A 20,912-nucleotide genomic window follows, 5' to 3' on the forward strand; every position below is an offset into this window, starting at 1 on the left:
GGCATGGCCCAAAATCAAAACCAAAAAACAGTTGCTGCATATATCTCATACAATACTGTAATTGTGCAGGGGAAGAGGGCAAACCAGTATTTATGACTATTGAATAAAGAAATCTGTTTACTTTCTGCAAGCTAGTTGTGGGTGATGTGCAGGAGGGACCATCTACCACAAGCCCACATTAGAAATACGGCTGAGTTTTCCTTTACTCAGAAAATGCTAATGCTTTGACACCTCTTATACACAGGAGAGTACCTGGCAAAGCATCAGGAATGAAAGGTGTACCTGCAGATATACCCAAGGGAAAACGAAGCCAGTTCTAATCTCTGACACCAGGTAGAGACATGCTGTTAGAAGGAATATTCTTTCCAGCCAAGTCCACCCAGAGCTGAGTGGGGCCTGACACTGTCTCCACACACTCACTAGGCACACTCACTAGCTCCACACAGAGCCCAGGCTTGGGGAACTCTCCGGTCACCCTGAAGCATTGGGTCTCTTCTAGACTATTCAAAGTCCTCCATCATGGGGCTAGAATGGGCTACATTGTCCCTTCTGCAGCCACAGGATCACATTTACCTCTGACCAGAGTGATTCCCGTAGCAACAGCCTACCTTCTGCACCGACAGGGTGGGGAAGAGGAGGGCTTTTGGGGGGAGGGGCAGGCAGTCCTTCCCGACCACTCAGCTAGAGGACTCCACAGCTGCTCCTGTTCACAGCCTGGGCACTGTTAGTCAACCCAATGGCTTGTAAATACCCAGCATGATTTTATCAGCCCCGATAAAAGCACAAACTCACTCCACCACTGTGCTATCAGCTAAGGGCCGATGGAGCAGTCCCGTTTCCTCACTGGTACAAGCTGCCACTTGCCCTAGACAACAGGGCCAGGCTCAGGTTTCCAAGGTGGTGCCCAGATCCAGTGACCTTCCCCCACGACACTGTCTCCCTCGGCAAAACAACAAACGTGCAGAAGCTGTGAGAGGCTGGGCTAAACCTCACAATTTCTACGAGTTCTCGCGTGGAGAAAGTGTTTTCATATCCACCCCACCTACTCGCTCTCTGCCCAGACAAAATCATCCTAATGGTACAATGCTCGTACACAGCAGAAGCCCACTGCCCGACCCGGGCTCCCCAGGCCAGTTCTGGACACACTACAGAGGCTCAGAGTACAGATGCACTAAAAGCGTTCTTGATTTTGTCCCAGTGAGTGCGTAGTTCCGACTCTGTTCCCTGGCAGAGGCTTGTGGGAATTCTGTGGCTGGCAGGCTACTTCTCTCTGTGCTCCTGAGCACCCCACATTTGTGTCTCCTGGCCCTGACAGCAGCAGCAAGCTCCTCCACTTCCCTTATGCTGTTTGCATCGACCGCCCCGTGCCGCTCCAGGAGCACTTACTGTTCACGGAGCTGTTTTCCTTATATGGTTCCATTTTCTTGTGACTTCCATGCAACAGCTGTGAAAGAGAAGGTGGGCAGGAATGGAAAAATCCCTCCCCAGCGTCTGAGACAGCCACGGCGATGATTCCATCCACAATCCCAAAGAACACCGCCAGCGTTCACATGTAATATAGGCCCAGGCAGGCGTCAACCAGCCACAGCTCAGGAACTCTGCAAGTGCAAAGGAACGGGGCTGTCCCACTGAGGACAGGAGCAAACACTCTCCATGGGGCGTGGAATTCCCTCCGCCTGTGCATTCCTGCCACTGACCTGCAAGGCCCAGTGAAATGTGATGCAGGAGCACCCACCTGGCACAGACACTTCATCTGTGAGGGCGCCCCGCCCAGGCCACCTGGCCAGTTGCTCTTCCCCCGGCTCCCTTCCAGCCCGAGGAATGCTGTTCCTAAGCCACCTGTACACGCACGGAGCCAGTCGCCAGGTCCAACGCCTAGCAGCGCGCATGGCAAAGGGCCAGGGGCACTGTGAGGGAAGCCAACAATAGAAGGGCTGGGTGCAGGCCCCCAGCAGCGCCCACAAGGATAACCTCTTGTTCGAGGAGGAAAGAGCAGTGTTCTGCCCAGATTCTGAACCTTCACAAACCACCCTGGGCAGTCAGGAGTGCCCCCTCCTTCACCATATCGTCCCCTTCAAAGGGAGCCCTACCTCCCCGCCCCCACCTGGCACCACCTCTCTGCTCCTCCAGCTGTTCCCGCCTGTGGAAGCAAATCTCAGTCAGGGAATTGGGGCTGAGAGACTCTCGGACAGGACGCCCCTCACCATTGAGAGCAGTCACCCGCAGCATCTCCTCTGAAAGCACATTCCGGGGCTTCCTCTCTGCCCATGCCCCAGCCCTGGACCCCAGAACTGGGATCCATCTGCTAACAATGCCAATGGTGTCGGGCTTTGGGCTGCCCCTACCCCTGCCTGCTGCCAGGACACTGGCTGGCAGGAGATCCTGTCCACTGGGCTCTATGCCCACCAGAACCTGTGTCCACTAGGATCTGTTCACCAGGAGGTGCTTATGGGTGAGTCCACCTAGAGGGTGCCCAGCAGGTGCACTTCTGTTCCTGAAAGGTAGAGCGAGTACCGGGCTGCTCCCTGAGCTGACAGGAGGAACGAATAAGGTGACGCAGACCAATTGTTAGTCAGCGTTGCACAGAATCATCCCAGTGAGAAGGGCAATTCAGGACTTGGGTTCAAACAAGCTTGCTGGGAAGAGCATCTGAAAAACAAGAAGCCTCTTATCCCCCAGTTCCCAAAGTGGCTGCACGTTTGTCCCCAGACTCCCAAGGGTGCAGCCAGCCTCACTGCCTGAGGTACCCCTCTGCCCCGAGAGACTGATCACATCACACTAAGGGCTCTGGTCAAACATTATTAACCTTAATTAGGTCTTTAACATTTTCCCCCAAAATGATTCTTTCCCACATTCAGCCTACAGCACATGGCTTCACTCCTCCCAGTTCTGATGCTCCTATTTGGGAACTACAGAACTTGTCCCGCTGCGGGCTGTGTCCCTGTGAGGTGGACATGCCCAGAGTCCTGGTGGCAGCTGACAGGATGATCCGGGGGGTGGGAGTGGGCAGCGCGTGGCCCTGGGGTAAAGCTGGAAGGCAGGAGCGTATGGGCATGAGGCTGGCCGGGAGGTGGAGCTGGGCGCTCAGGTGCAGGCGCTGCAGCTGGCCACGCCTGGGCCCCAGGCCCCCGGGCTCTGCGGAGGCAGCGGTGCTTCACCTCCACTCACAGGCCAAGAGACTCACCCACCGCACAAGTGCCTGGTGCCTGGCCAGTGCCTTAGAGGGATGCAGATGGCCTCTGCAGCCAGCTCCTGCTCAGGCACTATGGGGCAGAGTGGACAAGTACAGTCCCTGCTCCAAATCTCCTGAGATCCTCCTGGGCCAGCATCACCAGGGATGGCAGGTATGAACTGGGGCACAGGGCATGGGGAGGGGCGTCTCCCGAGTGTCCATCCTCTGCTAACCAGGCTCGGGACACGGAAGGGTCAGCTACTACCAACGCAGCCCACTAGGGCCTCCTGAACCAAATGACAGCCACCAAGGCCAGGCCAGACTCATCAGAAGTGACCAGCTGAGCCTCAAGCTGCCCCCGCAACCCCAGCCCTCGAACCTTCAGAAACCTTCGTGCTTCCCAGATGGTTCTGTCCAACCTAGGGCCTAGGTGCCCCGGCCCACCCCTAGGCGGGCCCAGCTTTGATCAGCGAGGGGCAACTGTGCAGATGGTGGCAGTTGCCTGCCCTGCATTCCCTGGCCACTACCCTCGGCCCTCTGGCTCACCGCTGTCACACATGACATGACTGTATCCCTGTTCTGTCCACCTGACTCACTGGGGGACACGGCCAGACCCCGTCCCTGCTCTGCTGGTGCCTCATGGACAAGCCCCAGCCGGGATGGCAAGAAGAAGCAGGGGAGAAAACAGAGCTGCAGGCACATCCTCCCCCCGCAACCCCCCAGAAAAGTAGCAAGGCTGAGAAGGGCACTCGCCTGCCTGAGGTGGACAAGGGCCCCAAGATGCCCACACCTGGCTCCCATTGACCACATGGGGCGACCTGGCCATGCCCACCTGTTTGGGAGATGCTGGGGTCACACTAGCTACAATTGGCACCAGACCAGCTCCTCTGGCCAGGCCTGAGGGGTCCCGGGGCCCAACCTCCTTGCCTGGCACTGCTGCCCCCTCCCCATGCAGCCCTGCTGAAACACAGCTGAGCTCACTGGGCTCCCTGCTACCGCCCAGCCACGCCACTCCTGTCCTGACTCATCTCCAAGTTGCGGGGCCGAGAGCAGGGCCAGCACTGTCAGCCCAGCCCGGGGCCCTGCTCGGGAGCTCAGGGGTGCCGCCCGAGCAGCCGCTGTGTTCCGGCCCAGACTCACCTGCGACAGGACACACCTGTGCTCCTCTTTGCCCACGAGGCCCATCTGGCACACAGACAGTTCTCAGCCCGACTGTTCAGTTCCTCCCAGAGCCACCGCAGAGTGGGGAAGGGAAGCAGGAGGGTCATGCCTCAAGCCCCCATCCAGACTGACTTTCTGGTCAGCTGTGCTATGTTCCTGCACCTGCACTCCAGTTTCCATGCAAGCCCCAGCCTGCCGGGAGGGCACACAGACCGTCCTGGAAGCAGCCAGAGCACCGGCCGGGGCGTGTGAAGGGACAGTTCCCCGGAGGAGATGCAGGGAGGGTGAGCAGTGTGGCCAGCCTGTGCCCAGGGCACTCTGGTTGAGCGCTGCAGGCAGAGGCGCATCAAACAAGACCCCGAGTGAGGGGGTCCCGGGGCCATGAAAGCCACAGCTGTGCCCAGGGCCGAGGGCCGACCCAGCTGCAGAGGCCTTTGGGAGCAGAAGACTCCAGCCCACTGGGTGGTGAGTGATGCCTTGCACTCCCGGGGCCTGGCGACCACAGTGTAAACAAGGTCACCCATGCTGTGACCGTCAGGGCTGCGTCGAGGTCACACTACCCTTGGCCCTCAGCGAGGCCGGGGCCCTGTGGGAGAGTGGCCCGGGGCACCGGTCCCAGCAGGAGCAGGCGTGGATGGGTCCCGGCACTGCAGGCTCCTGTGCTGGCATCGGGCCCTGCCTGCAGCCCAGAACGAATCCCGAGTGAGCAGGAGGGAGCAGGCAGGAGCCAGGATCCACACGGCAGCCTCGCCAGGCCACACAGCAGCGCAGAGTCTGCAGCCAGGCCCGAGGCATCAGCACAGCAGCACCCGAGGGACCCTCGGAGAAGCCCTGCAGGGTTCCGCCTGCCTGCCAGAGCTCCGGAAGGTCAGGAAGGCCAGGCCAGCATCTGCCCCAGGGCCCAGCGGGCAGCTGCCCCCCGGAAACAGTGTAGAAGGGCTTCCCCACAGAACTCCGGCCCTGTAAGCAATACCCTGATGAACACCCTTGCATTCAGAATTCTTCAGTAGGCAGAGATGGAGGGAAGGGAAGGGCCCTGCCTCGCATCCAGCTGCAGAGCCCTTGACCTGGGAGAGCCCAGCACCACAGACGGTCTCTCCTGAGCATGGACCCTGGGCCCCAGAACACCGCTCAGAGTGGCTCAGAGCCCTCCGCACAAAATAAAGATAAAATTTTTAAATTCTTTGACTAGAGATTTGTCTCCTTGGGGACAAATGCCCTGGAGTTGGAGTCACCAGGGTAAGAGCTAATCCCTTTGGGGATTCTGAGGCATGTGGTCGAAATCTCGCAATCTCAGCAGAGAGCTCGTATCTCCCGCTCCTGAAGCAGCCAAGTCACCCACACGAGCATCCACACACAAATAAAACAGCATCCACACATGGGCGTGCTGATCTGTTGGGGGGAAATAGCAACAATTTTAATATGTACTATTTCATTAGTCTAAGATTGACATTCTCACACTTACTGGCATTTCTCTTTTTTTATGAACAGAATCACATCTTTTACCCACTTTTCTACTGAGAAGCTCACTCACAAGAGCTTATTTTGACTATTTGAGTTATTTATTTGAAGTATATTTACAATACTTGCTCAAGGGAATTTTTTTCTCAATTGATCCACTGATTTTGTATATTGTTTGGGATATTTCCTTTTGACATACCAAAGTTTTTTGTCAATCCAATAAACAAAACAGTTTTGACCTATGGCTTTTGCCCCTGGTGTCTGGTGAGGTTATTTCTCATCCTTACCTAGAGCAAATTTAGTGATTTCATGTTTGTATTAAAATTTTTAATCTGTATATAATATATTTTGCAGTCTAAGAGAAGGATGTTAATGATTGGGGAGCTAGAGAAACAGTACAGTGGGCAGGGCACTTGCCTCACATAGGTTTGATCCCTGGCACCAACGAGCCCTGCCAGGAGTGATCCCTGAGCACAGAGCCAGGAATAAGCCAGGTGTGGCCCCAAAACAAACAAAAAAGCTGCTAGTTATTGATTAACTAAAACTATAATATTTTCCAGAATTCCTCTTTTATTCCATGGGTCTACCTTCTGTTCTCACTCAAACATAAAAATGTTTAAATTTGATAATATGAGACTGACACCCAAGGACAGTAGAGACAAGGGCCAGGAAGATTGCTCCATAGTTGGAAACCTGCCTCATGAGCTGGGGGAGAAGGTGCTAGGATAGAGAAGGGATCACTAAGAAAATGATGGTTGGAGGGATCACTTGGAAAATGTGTGCTGAAAGTAGATAAAGGACCAAACATGATGGCCTCTCAGTATCTGCATTGTAAAATATAATGCCTCAAAAGACAGAGAGAGAGTAAAAGGGAAAGTGCCTGCCATAGAGGCAGGGGGAGGGGTGGACGGGGGGGTAGAGATATTGAGGACATTGTTGGTGGAAAATGCCCATTGGTGGAGGGATGGGTGTTTGATCATTGTATGACTGAAACTCAAACATGAAAGCTTGGTAACTGTATCTCACGATGATTCAATTAAAAAATCTAAAAAAATGTTTAAGTTTGTTATCATATGCCAGGTCTTTTATCTACTTGTATTCTGGCTAAAGCCTGGGACCAACTGAAATATCTGAAATACTGACCCCACCCAGGGAGAGGTCATGACTCCGTCCACACCAGTGTCCTTCCCCCAGGCCCACGGCTCCTGACTGCCTACTGCCTTGGGCCTCTCCCCCTCTCAGGTGTCCTGAGCCTCTTAGACATGTCACACCTCTCTGGGGGGCACAGGCTTCTACAGGCCATGGAAGAGCTGTGCACACACGCCTCCCCGGACAGGGCCAGGCCGGCACAGGGTGGGGAGGCCTCTCGGTTGTGCAAAGAGCAGGAGACTCCCAACAAGGGCCAGTCCGTGCCCCCACCAGCCTCCTCCCACAGTGCTCTCGAAGGAAGCTTCCAGCGTAGACATGACCAGGAAAAGGAAACCCTCAAGTGAGAGCCACCACCGAGTGCTGACCCAACCGTGGCACCTCCTATCCTGGGCCTGCACCAAGGCCGGTGACACAGCAAGCAACGGAGACGGAGCCAGCACGAGGCAAGGTCCTGGGCTGAGCACGGGACACAGTACTCCAATACCTCACAAGCCTGTGCAGACAAGGACACGTGTCAGGCAGTGAAGGCTCTTTTCCAGGGACCAGGCACAGACTAGGGCCCAGATAGACGCCATCCCTGAGAAATCCAACCTCGGCTGGACGGCGCCTGCGAAGGTCCTCTGGTTCCCAAGCATCTGTCCCGCAGAGAGAGACACCAGGCCCTGTCCCCACAATGCTGCTTGGGCAATTCTCGAGACTGGGGGTCCCTACGTCACCCCCTACTCAGGCCCACACCAGGACACTTAGACTAAGGCACTTTGGTTCCCTCCCTCTATTAAAAATTAAGTATATTTTACAATTCCACCAATCTAAAGATGATTATATATAACTTGTCATTATCTTGTATTAAAATTATAAGTGATACATACTATATATAATTCTCTTTAAAATTCATTGTGATTTTCCTTTAGAAGAAATAAAAACGTTTTGTGGGCCCTTCCATAACAAATGATCGTGCTTTCTTCAATAAAATAATATGGCCATAATAAAATGGCCCCTCTTATGCTATGTGGGGGTGCCTCAGAATTCCCTGGACACCCTTCTCAGATGACCCAGCCGGGACATAGCCTGGACCAGTGCTCCCTCTCAGTCCCGCCCCCTGCATGGATCCCAGCGTCTTTCACAGCCCGCCCTGGCGCGCAGATGCCTGCCCCATCCAGCTCACTCTGCAGAGACCCCAGAACTGTGCGTCAAAGAACAAAGAGCGAAAGGACAGATCTGGACTTTTACCAGGGAGCCAGGGGAGGACAGTTGAAGCTGTCGGTTTGTTTGTGGGGATTCTGTCTGATTTTCTCGAGGCTAGACAGTTCAGATTCCAGTGGACTCAGCCCCGACCACTCTCTCAGGGAGGAGCAGAGTCAGGGTGGCCCGGGGACTCTGCCACTGAGGAGTGGGTAGCACGGCTGCCAGAGTCCCAGAGGTTTCTGCGGAACTGCACACCAGTGACCCCAGCCTGAGGCACCCAAGCACTGGTGCTTAGCCTGCAGACACAAAGGCTGTTATTTTCACTCAAAGGTTCTGGTTAAGCCTTGTCAGGGGCAACTCCATTCTGCACCCATCCAATTCCGCAGCAAGCCACTGGGAGCTTCCAGTCACTAACTAGCTGGCAGCATCTCCGGCCCTGGGCCATGTCAGGATCTTTGTAGCTCAAGACTCCAGGTGACCAGGACCTCTGCCCACACCACGCTCACTCCCTGAGCTCAAAGCTCCTTCCCACTTCCTGCCCCACTCACCTGTCTCTGATTCCACACCTCAGTCCTCTGGCAGGTGCAGGAGGAAAAGAGAAATCAGAGAGTCCCCACCTCTGGAGCCAAGACAACCTATATTTTCTGGTATGAAAGTGCGACTGGGCTATGACACTTCAAACTTCGGGGAACAGTGCAGTGGCTGATGTCTGGTATGGCACTTAGGGTCTGAAAGTGAAGAAAAATAAAAACTGGAATAGAGATAACCAAGCATTAATTAATCATTGGAATACTGTTGCTATTTAACCTGTACCTAAGTCTGTCTTATATTTGATAACCTCTTTTAAAACACATGCTTAATTTATGTTTTTATTTAAATGTAGTATTTTTGTCCTAAAAAAAATGTTTAGGAGCAGAAAGCTACACTTTGCCCGATAACTGGAATAAAACCTCTGCCACCAATACCAGAGCGTCGTGATATCAGCATCCACTGCTGAAACCCACTGCTAAAACCAACTTACAAGCAAAGTGCCCAGTAGGAAGAAAAGCAAAGTGTGAAAAGGCATATCTCATGTTTCTATAAACCCACAAACACTAAATCTCCAAATATGTTTAATTCATTACAAGCATGCAATGGAATTGATAGCATCTTGCCTACATAGTTGTTTTTCAATATGTGCAGATGTGATTCGTAAAGCACAGGCTCATCCAGATGACTCTTGAGGCTCATACTCATTCGTTTCCGGGTGCAGCCCTCACTCATGAGCATAAAAATAGTGTTACTTTGAAAGTGGATCATTCCATTACAACTGAACTCACAAGACCAAAGACGACTGGCAGCCTTCGAAACCAAGCACTGATCTCTGCTCCTGAAGCCAGTGCTCACCTTGAGTCCACATCTCGCTCATCACCTCTGTTTCTGTGCTCATCCATCCCCACTCTGGAGAGGCCTGTCGTCTCTCTTACATACTCTTCTCTCCTTCTCTCCTCTAGTATCTTCTTAAATAAGTTGCAATAAAAACTATCTTTCTTCATCCCTCCCAAAAAAGCCCCAAATAGTAAAATGGTAGACCACCCTGGACCTTGGCCCCCAAGCCAACTCAGCTAGGATTCCAGTTTGGTTGAGACTGAGGAGCAGAGCCACAGCTCTGGAACCAGCGCCAGGTTCGTTCACCAGAAGAGCAATGAGCGGCTGGAGCATCAGAGACTTCCTAACAGACACGCTACGTGAGAACTGGGGAGAGACAAGAACGGGTGATGCTCAGGAGGCCCCTGCTGGGCCACAGGGTGCACAGTGCGCAGGAGAGCCCAGGGAGCCAGGCTCAGGACACAGTCCCTTGGCCCTGTGCCGTGTCAGGGTCTCCGTAGCTCAGGGTTCCAGGCGACCCTCTCTGACCCTCAGGGGGCTCACTCCCTCAGCTCAAACTCCTCCCCCGGGAGCAGGGGCCCATTTCTACCTCCAATGGGTAGGACAGAAGCATTACAGGTTCCTAGGTTCATGGGGTGCCCTGGCAGCTCGGGCCACGCTGTCCCCTCCTCACTGTGCCCCTCTGCCTTCATTCCAGGTGCAGACTCTCACTGGGTGCAAGGGTGAGGCTATTCTTACAACAGGCCAAGGAGCTACTTATTCTGGGCCGCAGAGTCGACAGGCTGAAGACCCTGTGAATATAAACATCTCCCCCCTGAGGTACTGGATCCACCCCCGGCTTCCAGAGAGAACAGAGGAACTGAGAGACACAGGAACGGAGAAGGCGAGACGCGTCCCTGCAGCAGAGTCCCCGTCACGAGTCCCATTCTATTTTAATAGGAATGCCTTCACAGAAAATAGAACGTCAGCCCCAGCTCGCCGTGCGCACCCAACACTGCTTCCTGCCGTTTCCAGGGAAATGACTGCGTGTGCCTCGCCGGCAGCCCGGGGAAGTGGCCTCCTCATTCCCAGGGTGCAGAGCAGGAAAGTGAACCCTGGCTATGCCTGCAGTCACCCACACAGCAGGGGCTGGCCAGGCCGTGAGTGTGGGGTGGCCGGGGACACATCACCTAGCACCCAGCACCCAGCATGGGTCTGCCTGCCACCCCCTGCCCTTTCCTCTGTCCCCTTCGAAGCTGCTGAGGTGGTGGACAGGGAAACGGGGAGAGGAAGGTCTCCGCTGACTGGGGAGGAGGCTCAGCAGCCCCCAGGAAAATCTGTCAAAGGGTTCCTCACATTACTGAAATAATGGGCCAGTTGAAAAGACGCTTCCTGGCCATCTTCCAGATGGCCCAAACAGGTTAGACACAAGGGCCCCAGGGACAGCACTGGTGGCTGAGGGAAGGCCCAGAAGTGGCCTGCTTGCCCCTCCAGGAGGATCCATTCCTGAGGGCTCAAGTGACCATGAGCACAGTCTGATGCAGCTGCAGAGACCAAGGCCAGCACCCAGGGGGCTGCAGAGGCCGTGTGGCCACAGCTAGTGGCCCCTCAGAGAGGGGTGGGGGAAGCTGGTGCCCGGCTCCGTCACTCCCTCTCGGGCACTTCACTTCCTCACATCTCCATTTCCTCATTGCTAAAAAGCACTTGGCACGGATGACGGTGAATCCCCCAAATGAGGCCTGGGGCTCAGCAGGCTGTGAAAGGTGCGTCTGGCTGCTGACCACCCTCTGGCCACTCTTTTCCAGGCATGCCTGTCCTCACTCTCCTATGCTTTAGAGCTCAGTCCCCTGCGAGCCAGTCAGCTCTGGAAGATACCTCGGACAACCTGAACTCGCCGGGTCTTTCACTCCCCAAGGAATCCCATTCTCTAGGGTTGGAGGAACGGCTGTTGCTAGTAAATAATTATTACAGTCACACACACCAACCTTCTGAACTCATTCTATATGGTTAGAGGAGTTGAGAGAAAAACAGAGGAATAATAGATTCCTCTGTTACTGGTAAAATAACTATTACTGTTTACTGTACAATCTGGACTGGAGCGATAGCACAGCGGGTAGGGCATGTGTCTTGCATGCAGCTGACCAGGGTTTGATTCCTCCATTCTTCTCAGAGAGCCCGGCAAGCTACCAAGAGTATCCCGCCCTCACAGAAGAGCCTGGCAAGCTACCCGTGGCATATTTGTATGTCAAAAACAGTAACAACAAGTCTCACAATGGAGACGTTACTGATGCCTGCTTGAATAAATCAATGAACAACAGGATGACACTGCTGCAGTGCTACAGTGCTACTGTACAATCTAGGTATGCCCCTCCCCCCCCACAAGATTGAAGAAAGGGTAACAGCTGTTGCAGAGAAATCAAGTTCTACCTTTAATTCCTAGAAGGAAGGTACTGTAGACATGCCAGGTGACTCACCTAAGATACACCAAATCATACTCCTTCAAAGACAAGTTTCCTAAATGGGTCTTGCTAAATGCACCATCTGTTGAGACCTCCCAGCCATGTTCCAAGGCTGTCTTGTCCCATCCATCACTTGGGGAGCAGGGTTCCCTCCCTCCCTCACCTCCAGGACCCTGCTAGGAACTTCCAGTGATGGTACCACACTAGGTTGTTTTAAAGGGTCTCCCTGAGAGACCACAGGTTGGTCCCATCCCGTCTCCTGGGGAGTTCTGGGTGGCTACAAGCATGGCCAGGCCCCAACCCTTCCTCTGCAATGCTTTCCGCAAACAACTGACAATATAGTGATCTCCTTGGAGGGCGGCCTGGGACTGTCCAGGCGCCTGTATCCTCAGTGATTATGCACTAGAGAAAGTAATATAAACTCAGGCATAAATCAACTTCTGACCAATTAGGCGTCGGGGAAAAGGAGAGTTGACTGTTAACACAGCAGCATGCTAACTCGGTTTCCTCCATGCCTGGTAACCAGGGATTGTTTGGTGTTACCATGACACTGCTGAGAAAGGGCAAAGAAAGCCAAACATTCTCAGTATGGAAAGATAATCAACCAACATTCCGGCTTGCAACCCTCGCCCTTCCCTCTGAGGCAAATCTCGCGGGAACCTGACTTTCGAGTTCTTGGTCTGCATACAAGACAAGTCTGCGAAATCCATTTGTATGTGGCTGCACTTATTGAAAATATAGGCAGAGAAAGTTTCTAATTCTGTTTCCAGAAGAGTGGGACGGAGGGCTGTGGGCTCACACTAGAGGAAAGAGAAGGGCTGGAGGTAAAAGCCACCCTTTCTGGGAGATGCCAAGTTTCTCCCCTGGGGAGGACAAGCTGTTGGCTGTGTGTGCCGAGGGCCAGGCCCTGCTTCAACCCTGGCTGACCTCGGAGACTCTCCCCTCCGTCTGCGTCAAGTACAACCAAAGCAGCAGGTCCAAAAGCAGGAGATTCCAGGCGCCCCAAATGGCTTACTCACTGCCTGCTGGCAGCTCAAGACCAAAGCCACACCCCAGCCTCCCTCCTGGCAGAGACGCCATGAGTCTGCAGCGGGCACCTGTGGAGGCACCACGTCTTCCTGCAACTGGTCACAGTCCCCAGGAAGGCGGGCAGCAGGGGGCTCTCCACGGTGGAACAGAGGGTGGGAGGCAGCAGCCTCAGAGGGCCAGCTCGGGAGCACTGCTCAGGGGGCACTCCTCCAGGTCTGGCTGAGAGCCAGGCTTCCAGCTAGTTGTCAGCCCTGAATTTCCTGCATTCAATCCTCTTCTGTTGAAACTAATGACAGCAAATCCTGGATAACAACCGAGAGGCAGGAAATCTCGTGGCAGAGAAGCTCGGAGTGGAAAAGATTACTTCAGGCAGAATATCTCAGGAGGTGGCCTATAGACTTTACGTACTATCTGGAAGGAGCCGCTCTGACAAACTCAGGAGAGTTGAAACAAGAGTGTGCATCCTCACGCTGATTGATGCTAGTGGTGAAAAGATGAAGATGGCCTGAGTAAACATGCATCAACAGAAAGCTTGGCTGAGTCATCGGGGCTCCACCCAGGAGACAGGATGCCTCAGCATGGGCGCTCACACTAAGGTATCTCCCTGTGCATGGGGGAGAGAATCTTAACCACCTTCCCCGATTTGGAAGAGGCAGCCCCTAAAACAACCAGACGCAACCTCTTATTAGTAGACAAACACTTGCACACTTGCACACCCGCAGCCCTCCCTCTCTGTGCATAGCGTGGGCGGGACTGAGTGTTACCCAGACGCCTGCTCTCTTCCAGCCCTGGCCTCGCTGCCCAGCACGTGGCCTTGGGCCACACAAGGGGGCGCCAGAGAGCGGCCGGCTCTGAAGGGCTGAGCCCCAAGTCTGGCTGCCACCAGGTCGGGTTCCCTCACTCTGGGTCTTCTCTGCCTGCTGGCTGGGTCCTCCTTGGTGGTCTCTCCCCCACTCAGGACGTCCAAAGATCCATGAAGCGGACCAGGGACTCTCAGTTTTCCAGTGTGGTGCCAGATGAGCCCCACCAGAATGCCTCAATCCAGGGTCCGGTCTTTGCTCACAAAGGCACAGAGGGAACAAGATGACACTAGCCACGCCTAGAAATAGATGACTCAAACCTCCAAAAGACTCTGTGTATTCAGAGTCCTTTTTCACCCAGAGAGCATACTGGAAACACCGGTCCATGATGATTTAAAGGCCTGATTTCCAGTGGTGCGTGTGGCTGACACCCAGCAATGGTGCCAAAATGTAAGGCCAATCCTATTTCAGGGCAAAGGATCCCTGTCCACATGACATGAACCTCAGGGACCGCGGTATAGATGAGCCAGGTAGGTGCACTGGCCCACCAGCAACCCGTCTTCAGCTCCAGCTCGCCATTAGCAGAGAGCTGCCACTTCCTATTCACAGGTCCTCCACATAAAACAGACATGGAACCTTCCCCACCAGGGCTGGGGCTGCTACAGTGAGGCAGGAAGCAAGATGAGGAGGCTTCAGGGCAAGGAAATAGGTGTGAAGGTCAGTTTAGACCCAGGTATGTGGTGTTTCAGCGCAGCATGCTGGGTTTCCATCCAGAACTCAGCAGACCATGTCTGGCCTGGTCCCCACCCCAGGTATGCCCCTTGTCAACCACGCCTGTCCTGGCACCAAGCAGTAGCCGAAAGTATTCCCGCCACCAAGCGACACACAGAGCACAGAGCACTAAGTCGGGTCTGGGTCAGCTTAGAGCAGCACCTGCAGAGTGGCTGGTGGCCATCCTCCCCTGGCCACTGTCCCTGAAGGCAGAAGGGCAGAGTCCAGGTGCAGAGCTAAGGTGGCACAAGGCTCTGCTCACCAGACTGGACAGGACCATGATTTCACAAAAATGCACCCAGTGGAGGGACAGTCTGGAAGAGACGAAGGCGTTCATATGGCACACTGGCACTGGCTGAGAAAGTTTAAGCCTGAGAGGGAAAACGGGACCCCAATTCTCATAAGGTCAGTAAGAAGAGATGAAAACTCAGTGCAAAGAGGACAAGCATATCGACGAGAAAAGGAAGAGATGGAAGAACTAAGACGTAATATTCATGAGACACTAACTATAACCCAGGGCAGCAGATATTTGTAATACACTAAATGCGATAAAAGTACGAAATATTCATGATATCCGCATCCATCTGAAGCTAAACCTACAGAGGAAGCTGAGCTTGGCCACTGCAATGACCTACTGATGATGACCACTCTGCTCCTGCATGCCAGAGCTGCTGACCAGTCACAGATGTGGCAGGGCAGAATTGTTCCTAAGTCTCACGTGTGTGTGTGTGTGTGTGTGTGTGTGTGTGTGTGTGTGTGTGTGTGTAGGGAGGCGTGGGGGACCTGCTCTAGTACAACTCTCCGAGAGGAAGCTGGCAACACAGAGATGAAACGTGAAAGCCGGCTCCTGGGACTCAATAATGAGAGTCCCCCATCTTCTTGCTGCTGTCCTACTGTGTCATCTTCGTGTCTCTTTCCCCGGGCTTCTTGGTATGTGCTTGAACTGTCTGAAGGTCATTTTCCATGTGCCATCATCCACTCACACCTCTCAGAAACAGTCTTCCTTCACTGCTACCAGATTTAATTGCACCAGACCTACGGTGCTCCGGGAACCTTACTAGGCAATCCTTCCTGGGAATTCTAGAAATCTTTGGGGCAGAGTTGAAAGTAGCACCCTGCCTGCACCCCTTGGCTGGAACACCTGATTATTCAGAAAGCCAAACTCCTTTGTCATGCCACTGAGCTCCACCACCCTGGGAGCTGTCCTATGCGGAATGAAGCTGGACTAATGTCTCTGCTGCCACCCACAAACACAAAACTCAGGGGCTGGGGGCACAGACCACGAGGGCCTGGGGCACAGACCTTAGAGGGGAGCAATGGTTTTGGAAGTTCTTAAACTTTGGACATTTAAAAACCAACCTCACATACCAGGGCAGGAGGAGGCTTAAGTAAGTCAACAACTTTCAGCCCCTCACCTTCCCAGATCACCTATGAATTTCCTCTACAAACACCTTAAGCCTAAGAAAAACACCTGTGGGACTGGAGTAATAGCACAGCGGGTAGGGCGTTTGCCTTGCACGTGGCCAACCCAGGTTTGATTCCCAGCATCCCATATGGTCCCCTGAGCACCGCCAGGAGTAATTCCTGAGTGCAGAGCCAGGAGTAACCCCTGTGCATCGCCGGATGTGACCCCCCAAAAAACAAAAACACCTGAGAGCTCCTGGCAGTGGGAACTGCCAGAGGGCATGGTGAGGAGGGGGGCCACCATGGCCGCCCCCAGCTGCCTCTTCCTGTCCATGCCACTCACAGGTGTCGTCTGGTTGGCATCTACTATGCTGGGGCTGTGAGGTCAGCAGGTCAAAAGCCATGGGAATAATCCTGAGGTCATTTCTCAAAATCGGATGCATGTCTCAGGGACCATTCAAGTGACCTCAAACTCCAAATTTATTTCCTAGAAGGAGACACTTAAGAATAATCATATTAAATGGAAATTTCTGCTTTCCACGGAGCCTGTGGAAGCCACAGAGGATTGGGGACATTGCCTCTTGTCCTACTGACAGACGACACCAACTTCTCTGGGCATCAGGTGGAAGGAAGGGAACCATCCTAATACCCAGAATGGTCCCAATCTGGGAAGGCCTCAGAAGGCCGTTTTTGGGTAGAGTCATTCCAAGCTCCATATCACAGCAAGGTCTTCACCTTATACCCATGTGGCATCCTTCGAGAAGTCTTCCCCTGAGATGCCACCTTCCACACTCTGACTGAGCAAAGTCCCAGACCTGGGTGTCCGGCCTCGGGTTTTCTCTGGGCTCACTGATCTCCAGATGATTCCTGAAGAAGGAGCCAGGCCTCAGAGGCTCTTGCATTTCTCCTGCCACCTGTAGTAGATGCCGACAGCTCAGTGGATCACCCAGATGATGCAGCAGTGGCAGCATAAATAGAGTCATTTGAAAGATGCTTATGCACACGACACCGGTTTACAGCAGCGCTTTTTAAACTTTCCTCACTCAAGATCCCTTTGGCCTGTGAGATGTTTATGTAACCTCGGACATATAGGTATATAAAATAGGGATACAAAGCAAACACTTGCTGGTAACTCACAAAGAATTTTATTTTCAAATGATCACACACACACACACACACACACACACACTTGGTTTTGTGATCCCATTTGGAACCATGACACAGCTTAAGAAGCTTCACAATAATGCATGAGCAGAGAACTCTCCCTACTTACACACACACAGAGAGAGAGAGAGAGAGAGAGAGGGAGAGAGAGAGAGAAAGAGAGAGAGAGAGATTTTCAGCAGGCCCTATAGCTTCTCAGGTGATTAGAAATTCCAAACCCAGCTCAATGTACCCAGAAAGATGCAGAGGGAGAGAGAAGCACTTGTCTTGTTTGTCTTGTCTACTATTCCCAGCTTGCTCCTCGCTCTTCCTCCCTACCTCACCGGGGCAGCCAAATCCGCTTTCTCCAATGATAGGAGGTTTCACAGAAAAGGTGCTGAGATTCCTCTTACAGATGCAAGCCGAGCCTGGGCATGTGCGTCCAGAGCTCACTCTGGAAGAAAAGTCTTGGTGGAAAGAAGCCCTACAGGTATGGGTGGGGAGACCCTGGAGGGGGCAAGTCTCCTGTCTGTGGCCTGAACAGAAGCATGGAGGTCCTGCGTCCCCCTGGCCCACCAGCAAGGCCCCCTGCAGTGGAATGGACACCAGTGCAGCCGCCCATGACTTGCAAGGCAGGTTACAGGAACAGCCTGGGACCCTGAATAGACACCGGAATGTGGGGCCCCAGCTGAAGTACTGCCTCGTGACAGCCCCCTGGGCACCACTCAGTGGACAGAGCAGACAACTGATGGGGGTGGGAAGCGCAGCAGGGGACAAAGAGGCCAGATGGTCAGCAGGAGCCACCATTCGCAATCCCTGGTATGGCGGCGACATCCTGCTGCTGCCTGCCAGAGATCAAAGCGGGGGACACCAGGAAACCGGCTCTCAGGGAACCAGACAGTAACTGAGATCATGTCACTGAATCCAGAGTTTTGCTTGGAGCAGGAGGTCCACTCACAGAGAAGTTTCCCTCAGCCTGTGGTGTGACTGGCAGAGTTCGGCCCTGCACAACAAAGCCGGTGCCAGAAACATCTCCGTTCTGACTCAGATGCTTCCAGAGACCTCCATGCACACAGGGAATTTATAAGTGTCTGTGCATGGCAAGGCATGACACCAACCTCCTGAGAAGACACAAGTGGTCGCAAGTTTGTCAGGTCAAGTTCAGGCTCTGCGAGCACCATGGAAAACTCACCTCTGGGAGGGCTGTAGGCCTCGCAGGGTTTTCTCCCCTAACCCTGAGCATTCCCGGGAGCACCTGGTGGTGATGGGCAAAAGACACTGGACCAGGTCGTGACTCCTTTTTGACCATGCCAAGGGGCAGGATGATGAGGACCCTGCCCTGTCAGTAGCGGCAGCCAGCAGCGGCACAATACCCACACACCATCCTTTTTGTTTCATTTTCCTTTGCTTTGTAAATGAGGAAAGTGATGTTCAGAAAGGTTAAAACACAGGCCACAGAAAGCACAGTGGGTACGGCGCTGGCCTTGCATGCAGGTGACCCCAGTTCCATCCCTAGGTCCCAAGAGCAGAGAAGTAGGTGTAAGCCCTGAGCACCACTAGATGTAGTCTGACCGCCCCCCCCCAAAAAAAAACCCCACAAGATTCACAGAACAAACCCAGAGCTAGGTGAGATAAGGGGTATGTGTGTGTGTGTGTGTGTGTGTGTGTGACCCAGATTTCCTAAGATCATTTTTATAATGCGTCAACTTAAAACAATTGAAATTAATACAAAAATCCATGTTGCACAAATCTCACCATTTTAAATGAAGACCGGATCCGACTTACTGAATTTTCCCTTTGCTTCCTAGATGGGTCATATGGCTCCGGGGCAGCGTCAGGGAACCAGGCCAGCTCACCTCTTCCCCACGGGTGGGACTCAGGTGCCACAGTTTTATGCCCGTGAGGGGCCCTTAAGAGGTCACAGTGCTCCCTCAGCGCCGGGGATCTGACCGTTCTATTCCGTGGTCAGTGGCCTTCTGCAAACGAAGGCGAGGACCCCCGCAGGTGTGCTCTAGTGAAGGCGCAAGGTGGGCACAGAAAGCAACCGTGGTCAGCAGAACAGCCGAGCCCACCCACAGGGTGTCCTGCTTCCCAGACGCGTTCCAAAGGCCACTTAAGCCTCTCCAGCCCAGGGTCACTGGGACCTCGCGGTAAGGCGCCCGTTCCGCCCACAGCTGCACCCTGGGCCGGAGCCCGGTTCCTCCCGCGGCTTGTGCGCGAAGCCCGGGACCTGTCCGCCAAACCGCGCGCTCCAGGCAGCTGGGGCCACACGATGGGCTAGGCTGGCCACCGTGTCCGGAAGCCAGGCTCCTGCCCCTTCCCGCGGCCCCGCGCCCTCCGCTCTCTCGCCGCTGTCGCCCCACGGCCCCGAGTTCAGGTTGGACGAGCGCGCAAACTTCGGGCACCGCGTGGGCGCGCGCCGGCCGAGCCACCTGGACGCGGGGACCGTCCTCCCGGCTCCACCTGTCCCCGCGACCCTCGCGACTCTCGGGCCACCTGGACGCGGGGACCGTCCTCCCGGCCCCACCTGGTCCCCGCGGCCCCCGCGCCCGCTCGGACCACCTAGACGCGGGGACTGTCCTCCTCTCCACCTGGCCCCCTCGACCCCCGCGCCCGCTCTGAAAACCTGGACGCAGGGATCGTCCTCTTCTGCACTCGGTCCCCGAGCCCCCCCTCACCCCCTCTGAACACCTGGACGCGGGGACCGTCCTCTTCTTCTCCACCTGATCCTCGCGCCCCCCGCGCCCCCCACGCCCCCGCAGTCCCTCGCTCGCCCCCCTGTATCCTCCGCGCGCCCAGCGCCCCCGGCCCTCTCCGTACCTGGCGCAGCAGGTGTCCGTGGGGCTGGCCGCCACCTCCCGGCCGCCCGCCCGGCCCTGCTCCCCGGCGCTGGCAGCAGAGCTCGGGGCGCGCCGGCGCGGCTGTGCTCGGCGGGGGCGGACACGGCGCAGCTCTGCTCGGTCCCGCCGCCTCCCCCGCGCGCCCGCGCCCGCCCCGCGCCCGGGACCCCGCGCCCCCCGCCGGCCCCCGCCGGCCGACCCGCGGGTGACTCATGGCCCGGGTGGCAGGAGAGGCCGCTGACGCCTGCCCCCTCCTCCTCCTCGTCTTCCTCCTCCCTTCCCCCCTTCCTCCTCTTCCTCCTCCTCCTCCTCGTCTTCTTTCTCTTCCTCCTCGTCGTCGTCCTCCTCCTCCCCCCCCCACCCGCCCACCACGGACTGGCGCTCGGGCCCCGGGACCCGCTGGGGTGCAGCGGGCCCCACCGACCCCGGGCACTGAAGGCCCGGCCAGCAGCCGCGGGATGGTCAGGAGCTCGGCCCCGAGAGGAGCTTCTGTGGGCACCGGGTCAGACCACTCGTGTCTGCACGGTTACCCTCCAGATCCGGAGCTGGAGCCGCGCCCTCCCCTTTATCTTTAAAACGGACCGAAATCCCACTGGGCAGAAGTGAGGGGGGAAGAGGCTACAGGCAGATCTGTTTACTTTGAAAAATAGTCCCTTTTGCACAAGCCATTCGGCTAAAAGCATCCTTTGAGCGTTAAACGCTTTAAATTCTATGAAAGGGACCAAAAAAAAAAAAAAAACTGTGGAGAAAAAGTCTGTGACTCTTTAGTTAATATCCTCTATTTACAAAGGACAAGTGACTCAGGATAATGACACAAGGACTTTGTCAGGATGTGTATGCGTTTGTGTGCGTGTTTGCGTGTGTCTTTTACAAAATCCTCAAGTTAAAATTAACAGTGCCCAGCAAATCTACACATCTCTCCCACCCTGTGCGTTTGCTCCTTTCTGTTAAAAAAAAAGCACATCTTTTTTGGTTGTAACCACTAAATGTT

The 20,912-nt window shown here is 54.7% G+C and overlaps 1 protein-coding gene across 3 annotated transcripts in view; it reads right to left on the reverse strand.

Moving 5' to 3' along the window:
* The window catches only part of CRACDL (CRACD like), a 117,409-nt gene extending 97,382 nt beyond the window's left edge, over nt 1-20,027 (reverse strand). For 2 of the 3 annotated variants that reach the window (XM_055123502.1, XM_055123503.1), the window contains exon 1: nt 19,902-20,027. The gene's annotated coding sequence lies outside the window, so the exon portion shown is untranslated. Of the gene's footprint in view, nt 1-8,676; nt 8,834-19,901 lie in introns of those variants that run through there. The other variant, XM_055123500.1, reaches the window with a different exon arrangement.
* Between the last annotated feature and the right edge of the window lie 885 nt (nt 20,028-20,912).

This window comes from Sorex araneus, chromosome X (genome assembly GCF_027595985.1).
Source record: "Sorex araneus isolate mSorAra2 chromosome X, mSorAra2.pri, whole genome shotgun sequence".
Taxonomy (NCBI): domain Eukaryota; kingdom Metazoa; phylum Chordata; class Mammalia; order Eulipotyphla; family Soricidae; genus Sorex; species Sorex araneus.